Below are 8,765 nucleotides of genomic sequence, written 5' to 3' on the forward strand. Positions count from 1 at the left end.
GTCAAATAATGAACCAAACTGCATGATACAACGTAGAGTTCGATAGAGCTGAGTCAAATAATGAACTAAACTGCATGTACAATGTAGAGTTCGATACAGCTGAGTCAAATAATGAACTAAACTGCATGATACAATGTAGAGTTCGATACAGCTGAGTCAAAAAATGATCCAAACTGCATGATACAATGTAGAGTTCGATAGAGCTGAGTCAAATAATGAACTAAACTGTGTGATACAACGTAGAGTTCGATACAGCTGAGTCAAAAACGAACCAAACTGCATGATACAACGTAGATTCGATACAGCAGGTTTTTCCTCGGTGTAGCACTTGCCAACGATAGGGTATTAAAAGACAAGCCTAGGAAGCGACTAAGGCAAATGCAAAGACTTAACTTCAAGTGTTAATTTTATCAGTATAAATGCTTAGTGTAAAATGACATTCGGGTATCAGTTTTCTTTTCTGAAAGAAACATTAACATTCAAAACTCGGCTCCAAAGGTACTTGGTCGAATGCAGCGTTTATCTGTATTTTTTTTAATTGAAGAAATATTACACGGTATTTTTCCATCTTCCTTCCTGCGAATATGGGACAAGTAAATGTGCACATATATCTATTAATTCTTTCATTGTCTCAAATCACAGTGTATGTCTCTTTCTCCATCAACAACACAAATGTGGAATGACATAGATATTTGTATTAGAACCTCTACTCTCCATTAATTGAAATCAATTATCATTAAGACAGAAATGACATAAAAATGCTTTCAGGTATGAGGTTTACATTAATTAAACATACTTCACTTCCGTTTGAGAAATTGTGTTTGCTCTATTAATTGTGTTACCATTATTCTGAACAATTAAGTGAATTTGAGTGCCAATGCTTTTTTTCGCAGTAATTGGTGATGTTCTTAGCAAGTGAAGCGAAGCCTGAACTAGTCGCTCGAGCACGTGTACTGTATTAAGTATAAGGCAACTTCACAGAATTGTACAGTAGCAATATTACGTTAAAGGGTTCAGTAAATGTTTATTAAAGAAAGATAGTTGGTGATATTCAGCTGTCAGTGGGTTATTTTGTAGTATTTGGTACTTTTCCTATATGAAGTACAACCTGTAAGGTCACGTGTGTAACTTTTACTTCCGGCGCTGACCGGAAGCTTGGGGAAATGTAAACAAATATGTGACTAGATGGAAAACAAAGAGTTTTGGTCTTGCAGGCTCCGTGGTGATTGTGTGATGGGGTAGACAACAGGATGGGGACCAGACCAGGACGGCTGGGCATGACTGCCGCTGATTTCATACCAGTTCAACGTACAGGAGAACATAGGCGAACAACCTAAACTGTATTAGTGACTTGGGCGACGTCTATTAGCTGACCACACGGACCATCCCTCTACGGATCTGGGACAGCGGCACATCAACGTAGATGGTGATACACCTGAGGTTCTCGCAACGGGACTCTCATTTGTGAATGGTGGTAATGAATCGGTGGCTTCCAATATGTGACCATCGTGTAATTGGTATTTAAACTGTGTACTGGAACTGTGAATTTTCAACTGTTACTGAACATTCAGTGTTATCATAGTCTGTATAATGGAAGACTCACAGTGAATAGGATAGAATAATAGGCAGTTAGTAATGCTTAACCTATATTTGTTGGATAGATGCACTCTAACGAAGGTAATGAAATAGTAATGTTAGATATCTTATGAAAATTATCCTTCTAGTCATATTTCAATTGATGAGTAATCTCCGTGGCCAGTATTGTTATTTTTAAGCTGGCTTGACATGAGATGGGATCTTAGAACTAGGATTGAATACTCTGTAAAACTTAATGTTCTTCCCTTGTTTCATATTTGTATATAAATTTATTATTTATATTCGGGTTTGCGTGTTCCTTTCACTTAGCACCAGTCCTGCAGCTTAAATTAACAAGATGGTGGTAATGATTATGGTGTTGATGTTGATGATGGTGGTAGAGTGGTTGTGGTGGTGGTGGTGATGATGTTGGTGGTGGTGGTGGTGGCGGCGGCGGCGGCGGAGGCGGTGGTGGCGGAGGTGTTGTTGTTGTTGTTGTTGTTGGTGGTGGTGGCGGTGGTGGAGATGATGATGGTGATGATTGTGATGGTGGTGGTGGTTGTTGTTGTTGTGGTGGTGGAGATGATAATGGTGATGATTGTGATGGTGGTGGTTGTTGTTGTTGTGGTGATGGTGATGGTTTTGGTGATGATGGTGATGGGGATTATGTTTGTGATGGTGGTGGAGGTTGTTGTTGTTGTTGTGGTGGTGGTTGTGGTGATGGTGGTTGTTGTTTTTTTGATGGAGTTGGTGGTGGTGATGCAATGGTGTTTAGAAGAAGACGATAATTACCTAACACAATTTACCTATGGGTGATTCAGCGTGTATCTTGTGCAAATCTTACATTTAAACAATTAAAAAACACGTTTCAGTGAAGTCATGATCCGACAGTTAAAAATCTGCTTCTTGTTAATCATGTTGCGCATGCTTTTAGGCAGTGTTATACGATTGTCATGATTTTTTTTTGAAAACATCACAACATAGATATAACTTTATATCTTAACACAGCCTTGGCAAAGTCTGTACGATCTGTTCTGATAAGTTCTTTCTCATATGAATACAAAGACAGAAGCCAAAAGAGGGTATCAGCGAGCCAGCACTGCCATGGATACGTCATTTGTCTAATGAAAGGCATAGTAACCAACTTGATTCAGTCCTTCTCATGATTTCATTCCTGGTGTAAAATTACCTGTATCTTGGCTTCAGTCATGGTTCTCACTTGCTTTGCTCTAAACAACTGTGTTTACACTTATATTTTGAAAACTGGGAACCGAAGGTACGACTACATTGTTGAATTCGGAAAGTGTTATTTTAACATTAAAAACCAACGAGAACACTCCTTCATCTATAAGGGATGAATCGCTTTATTCATATCTTACTAATGTGGATATTCTGTTCACCTAGTATCACCTCGAGACATAGTTTAAAATAAGTGAAATAACATTATTTTTATGACAAAACAGCTTGAGTAGATATTACGACAAGAGGCCTAGCGGCCTTGACAGTATGACACTGAATATAAACCGTGCCAATTCATGCATACCATCAAAACTGTCATCCTATAATTGACTTCAGTTTAGCCTTATCTTTGGATGGATGAGAATACGTGTCTGTGCTTGACATTTCAGTGCAGTGTCAGACGTCTCAGCAGTCCCAGTGGCAGATCCCTCATCATCACGGGATAATTGAACAGCATCATCTTCGTAGGCTGGGAACGAAACTGTGGTGTAGTGTCACGAGAATTTGTCGTTGAACCGTTGGAACCAGCAGTGGAATCGGCATCAGACTGTGGTGTCTCTTGTGTGGGTGGTGTTTGGGGTGTAGTCGGTGAACCGACCCTGGTTCTTCCTCTTCCTTTCCCTCGGCCTCTGCCTTGCTTCCTTCCAACCATGGCTAATCTCTAGGAAGTGCCAAAACTGAATGACAATCGCATTATTTAGGCACTCGTTTTTATACAACGCGACAATGACGCTGTGACTTCGTATCAGAAACGCGATGAGGACTTCAAAAACGTCTCGCGAACGCAATGGACGTCGTAAGGACGTCATGAAAACTCCGGATGAACGCCGAAGACGCCGTACGGACTTGTAGTTTGACTTCACAAGAACTCATAGAGGACGTGGTAATGACGGGGTGGACTACTTGTGAACGTCCTAAGGACGGGCTAGAACTTGCCAAAGACGCCTGATGGATTACCGGCACCCAAATTTCCGCAAAATTTTTGAGAACTTCAAGAACGTCGCATGAACGCCATGCAAGGACGTGTATGTGTGACAAGCCCTTTAGAATAGAGCACCACGAGACTCAGGTGACCTAAAAACAAATGGAAAGTACGGTGTATCGAATCTTAAGAGGTGAATTTATCCATGGTGAACCAAGGGGAATAAAACTGTTTAAAACAATCACCAGCGAAAAATTTTAACCCTCTAAATTACCAACATCGGATAGCATTCGCTTGTGAGCTTCGTTGATTAAAAAGCAAGTATATAAAGACATATTAAGAAACCGCATACATTTAGCAAATCTATTCCAGAAGCAATGTTACGGCCATATACTAATGTTGCATATATATAGAATAATCACATAGTGAATCTTAGTTAGAATATCTCGTGTCGCACTAATGACCTACATGAAATCAATCGTCCGTTGAACACGCAAGAATCGGATTCATTAAGGCAAGGTCACAGTACTAAAATCAGTGACCATTAGGCGAAAATACCTAAGCGAGGAAGATCCATCGATGCTATTGGGTAGTTTAATGTTACGCATCGATCGCTTCTTACGTAGTTAGGCACTGCAGACGAAACTATAACTGCAGGCGTCATATTTAGTTTATCGCGTCTAGAATTATGAAATGCTGAGAAAGCCATTTTCAAATACAATCCTATTTTTGGGTGAGCTGGCCCCAATGATCTGGAGGAGATATCATTTTGTTTGTCCGTCGTCGTACGTAAATCTTTCATATTTTAAACTCGAGATAGTCCTGATCAAGTATTGATATGCTTCAGCTTTATCTCGGAATTAAATATACGCATACCATCGACAGCTGACATCACGTAATGGCAACCTTTTTTTTTATTACACTTTGGAATAAAATCTTCGCATTTCATTGGATAATTTGGTCACTTGACGACCATTAGTACTTTGGTAAACTACTGTCTGTTAATAGAAATATACAGGGTCTATCAGATTGCCAAGCAAAGACCCTCAAAAAGTATGTAGACTGAGAGTAACCACACCAACATTTTTTCCTTGCGGAGGAACTTTCCGGGAGAAATTGTGTAGAAGATTTACTTTTTTTCTCTATCCCTGAAAGATATCAATTTTCCGGCTGTAAACCAACAGGAAGGACGTCAGGGAACATAACTGATACCAATTATGACACAGTTGTGATTATGTTTTCTTTGCACTGTTGACGGCAATAGTTTTGTCTTTTATTCAAACGATGGGTAGATTGGGAAGAATGCAGCTAGACTTTCTCGATCATAATTTGGCCGCCGATATCGTTTCTGGTACATTCACTGCTTCTGACCCTTTTGATTCCGTCCACCAACAGATCTAATATTATACACTAGGTAACGTTTTATGGCAAACAAAAAAAAAAAACATGAAGTCATCATAATGGTTTGACGAGTTAACGTGGAGACTAATTGTAACTACATAACTGTGTAAATTCACGGAACGATCAGACTGAAAGATCTACTCAAATACAAAATTATTATGATTTTAAGAGACAAAGGAAAGGTTATTTTTATACAATGGCGATAAGTCTTGAAGGCCAGTAAATCATAAAGAAATATTTCGAGTTACTTAATTGTTGACTAACTTCATAAACAAATTAGGCCACAAATACAACGCACTATAGAGGAAATGGAAAACATCGTCAAACGACTTTACAGAGCCATTATTTGGTCTTTATTTGTTCTATAAAAGGATTACCTTTTCCCGTCTTTTTACTATTTTTGGTCTTAATTATATGGAATTTGAAAATTTCCCTAAAGAAATACCGGTAATGATTTTTAACTGCCAAATCCAAGATGATCGTCTGTCAGCATTAAGATTATTTTCTGATCAGTCCAAAATTAGTACAACTAGTGACAAAAGGGTACCGACACATCAAATCCATCCCGCCCGTCTCAAATGTAGTGATAATAACTTCCATAGTCTAAATCCAAGGTGGCTTTCTGTTAGCCATAAGATAGGAATAACAAGAGACCAAGGGAAACCTACATATAAAACCTGAAAATACTCATACAGTACTTCCTAAAGAAATAGCAGAAACAAACTTATTCGTAAATGGTCGAAATCCTTGATGGCCAGCTGTCAGCCATTTCATTTTCTGATCAGTTGCAAAATTAAAAGGGCACAACAAAGGAACCTACATATGAAATTGACAGGCCCATTAAAACACTTTCACATATATGGTACTGCATTTGGTAAAAATACGTTTATTGCAACAGAACATCATTTGGATTTTAAAAAGTGATTTCCCTGTTTCCTGTTATTGGTTCCACCCCGAGAAGAGACAGACCAATCGTTTGTACCAAGTTGAGTCTCCTTCTACCAAGGATGCTTCAGACCAAATTTGGACAAAATCCATTCATTTCTTGAGAAAGAATTTGCTTACTGTTTCCCTTTGAGCTAGGTTCTCAGGCCCAAGAGACCAAACATATAAACAAAATTGTGTCCTTTTCTCCTACGAGAATGTTTCTGATAAATTCTGCTCAGTCGTTCATGACTAGGAGTCATTTTTTGGAAAAAAAAGTACATGGATACCGTGCCTTTCACCGGTCCCGCGGCGAACATGAAGGCATTATTGAGAACCTACAGATGAAATTTTACAATTATTTATCCTTACGTAACGATAAGAATTCATTATGTTGAAGACCAACATTTCGACGAACAGTCATCTTTCCTTTCCGATCAGTCTCCAAAAATGGACAATCTGCAACTAAAGATCAAGAGGAACTTCAGTTGAGAATGACACAGTCAGTACTTCTTCAGAAATTACTAACAAGCATGATTGTCAAAAACCCAAATGATCACATCACATGAACAAGTAGAGACAAATAGGAAACTACATATGAAATTTGAGAAAAATCTATTTAGATCCAGTTATAACAAGATTTGTTTAAGGACGGATGGACATACAAACGGACGCGGTGCGAGTTGAATAGTCAATCATTGGATGGTATATCCGTTTGGACTTATGCCAGAAAAGATGAAATGAGGAAGGTGATAAACCAGCATTTACAACCAATTGAAAAAAACTTACTTATGGAGATTTGAAGCATCATATTGCCAAACAGTATTTTTTTTATTCATTGTTTTATTCAATACAATGACAGGTACATAATATAGCAGTAGTATATACATGTGAGAAGCGCACCTCCACACTAACATACATTTTCACATCCATGGATGCATGAAAACATGACCACACACATACAGATGTACATCAAGAGAATACTTGCATGTATACACATTACATGTACAAGTAATACGTACATGCGAACAGCCATACCCCATACACCTTATAGAACCGTTACCCATGTAAGCAAGGGCATGTATTATGCATCATGTACATACACGCACTCACACCTACAAGTTTCCATACCTACAACCACACCTATAAACCTGATATGTAAACTACAGGTGTATAAATATCAAAATTTACTAACCACTTCTAAAGTAGTTAATTAGACATATTCAAAGTTGTAATGTTGTTATGGAGAGCTGTTGTTGTGAGGAGGTATGGAAGTCTTACTGTACATTGTATTGTTTTTGTTTGCTTTTTTTAGAAGAAAGTGAAAGAATAAATTAGAATAAGAGAGAAAATGATTAGTTATTATTCTATATTTATTTTGAGATGTTTTTTTTAGCGAAGAGCTTTCGCAACACAGTGAAATAATCAAATATATATACAGCAAAGCAACTGCAATGTATAGAAAAAGATGGAATACTAGTGTATATGAATTAGAAGGGGCAGGTGTAAGACCAGAAGACAAGAAGAAGAGATTGAGAAGATAGACAAAGGAGAAATGAGAACAAGCATGATATGGAAGGAACATGACAGGATTACTTTTCGGTAACAGAGGTTGTTACCAAATGAGTTCAGTATTGAGTATATATATATATATATATAGATAAAGAAATCATCAGCCTGAGAACTGCCAAGTTTTAAGTGATATCTGCTAGTTGTTTTTTTTTTCCATTTACTCCATCCATTTGAAAAGATTAGTAAGGAAGAATTACCTTTAGCAGTTGAAATTACCTTTTGGACAATATAATTTTCTTGTATAACTTTAACTAAAGTCATGACCGATTAAGTACTATGTAGAGTTCTTGTTCTATAGATATAAGATTTAATAATCAGAAGTACTTCATTATCTACTCGATTGTAGACACCGGTATTATTTGCCAGGCCGAATAAGATAGATTCTTTGTTTATAGGAAACACTATTGTACGATCATCTAATGGTGATTCAAAACTGGCAAAAAAATTTGAACTTCATAACATTCCCATAACATATGAACAATTGCCTTCCTTTCTCTATTACAAAAAATTACAGTTAGGGTTGTTCGAGATAACAATTTCGCATGCTCATAGGTTGGTTGTTAAAATAAAGTGATTAATCCTGAATTGTAACTAACGATGTCTAGTGTTTTGAGTTGATCTAAAAGGTATACTGTATATTTTTGCCCCATTTCTCTTTACTAAAATAAAAAATACTTCCCCATTTATGTTGACCTGTAATGTTAACATCATTTTTAATAAGCAGTCGATAGAAGTCTTGTGATCCTTTTTTCTTTAAAATCAATTCAAAACTCAAGGGGATAGAGGAATACATCAATAATCCACTTAGAGGGATATACTTTGGATTACTCTGTAGTATTGTAAATTATTAGTTACTAAACCATATACATTAGAAAATTCATTAAAATCATAAAATAGAAATTCTCTAGTCTTTTAATAAATCATTTACTACTCTCACTCCTGCATTAAACCATTTTCATAAAAAATGGTTTATCATCTATGTCAAAGTTTTTTTTATTAAACAATAGAGGCAGTTTAAGTATGGACTCATCATCATTTCTGAAGAGTTCTTCTTTAACTCTAAATTCATACCAAGCTTGAAAAACATTTTTCCAAAAAATATTTTACATCTGGTTTTTGCAATGAGTAAATA

The sequence above is a fragment of the Ylistrum balloti genome, unplaced genomic scaffold (genome assembly GCF_031769215.1).
Source record: "Ylistrum balloti isolate Yb309-2 unplaced genomic scaffold, AGI_CSIRO_Ybal_v1 Utg370898, whole genome shotgun sequence".
Classification (NCBI taxonomy): Eukaryota; Metazoa; Mollusca; class Bivalvia; order Pectinida; family Pectinidae; genus Ylistrum; species Ylistrum balloti.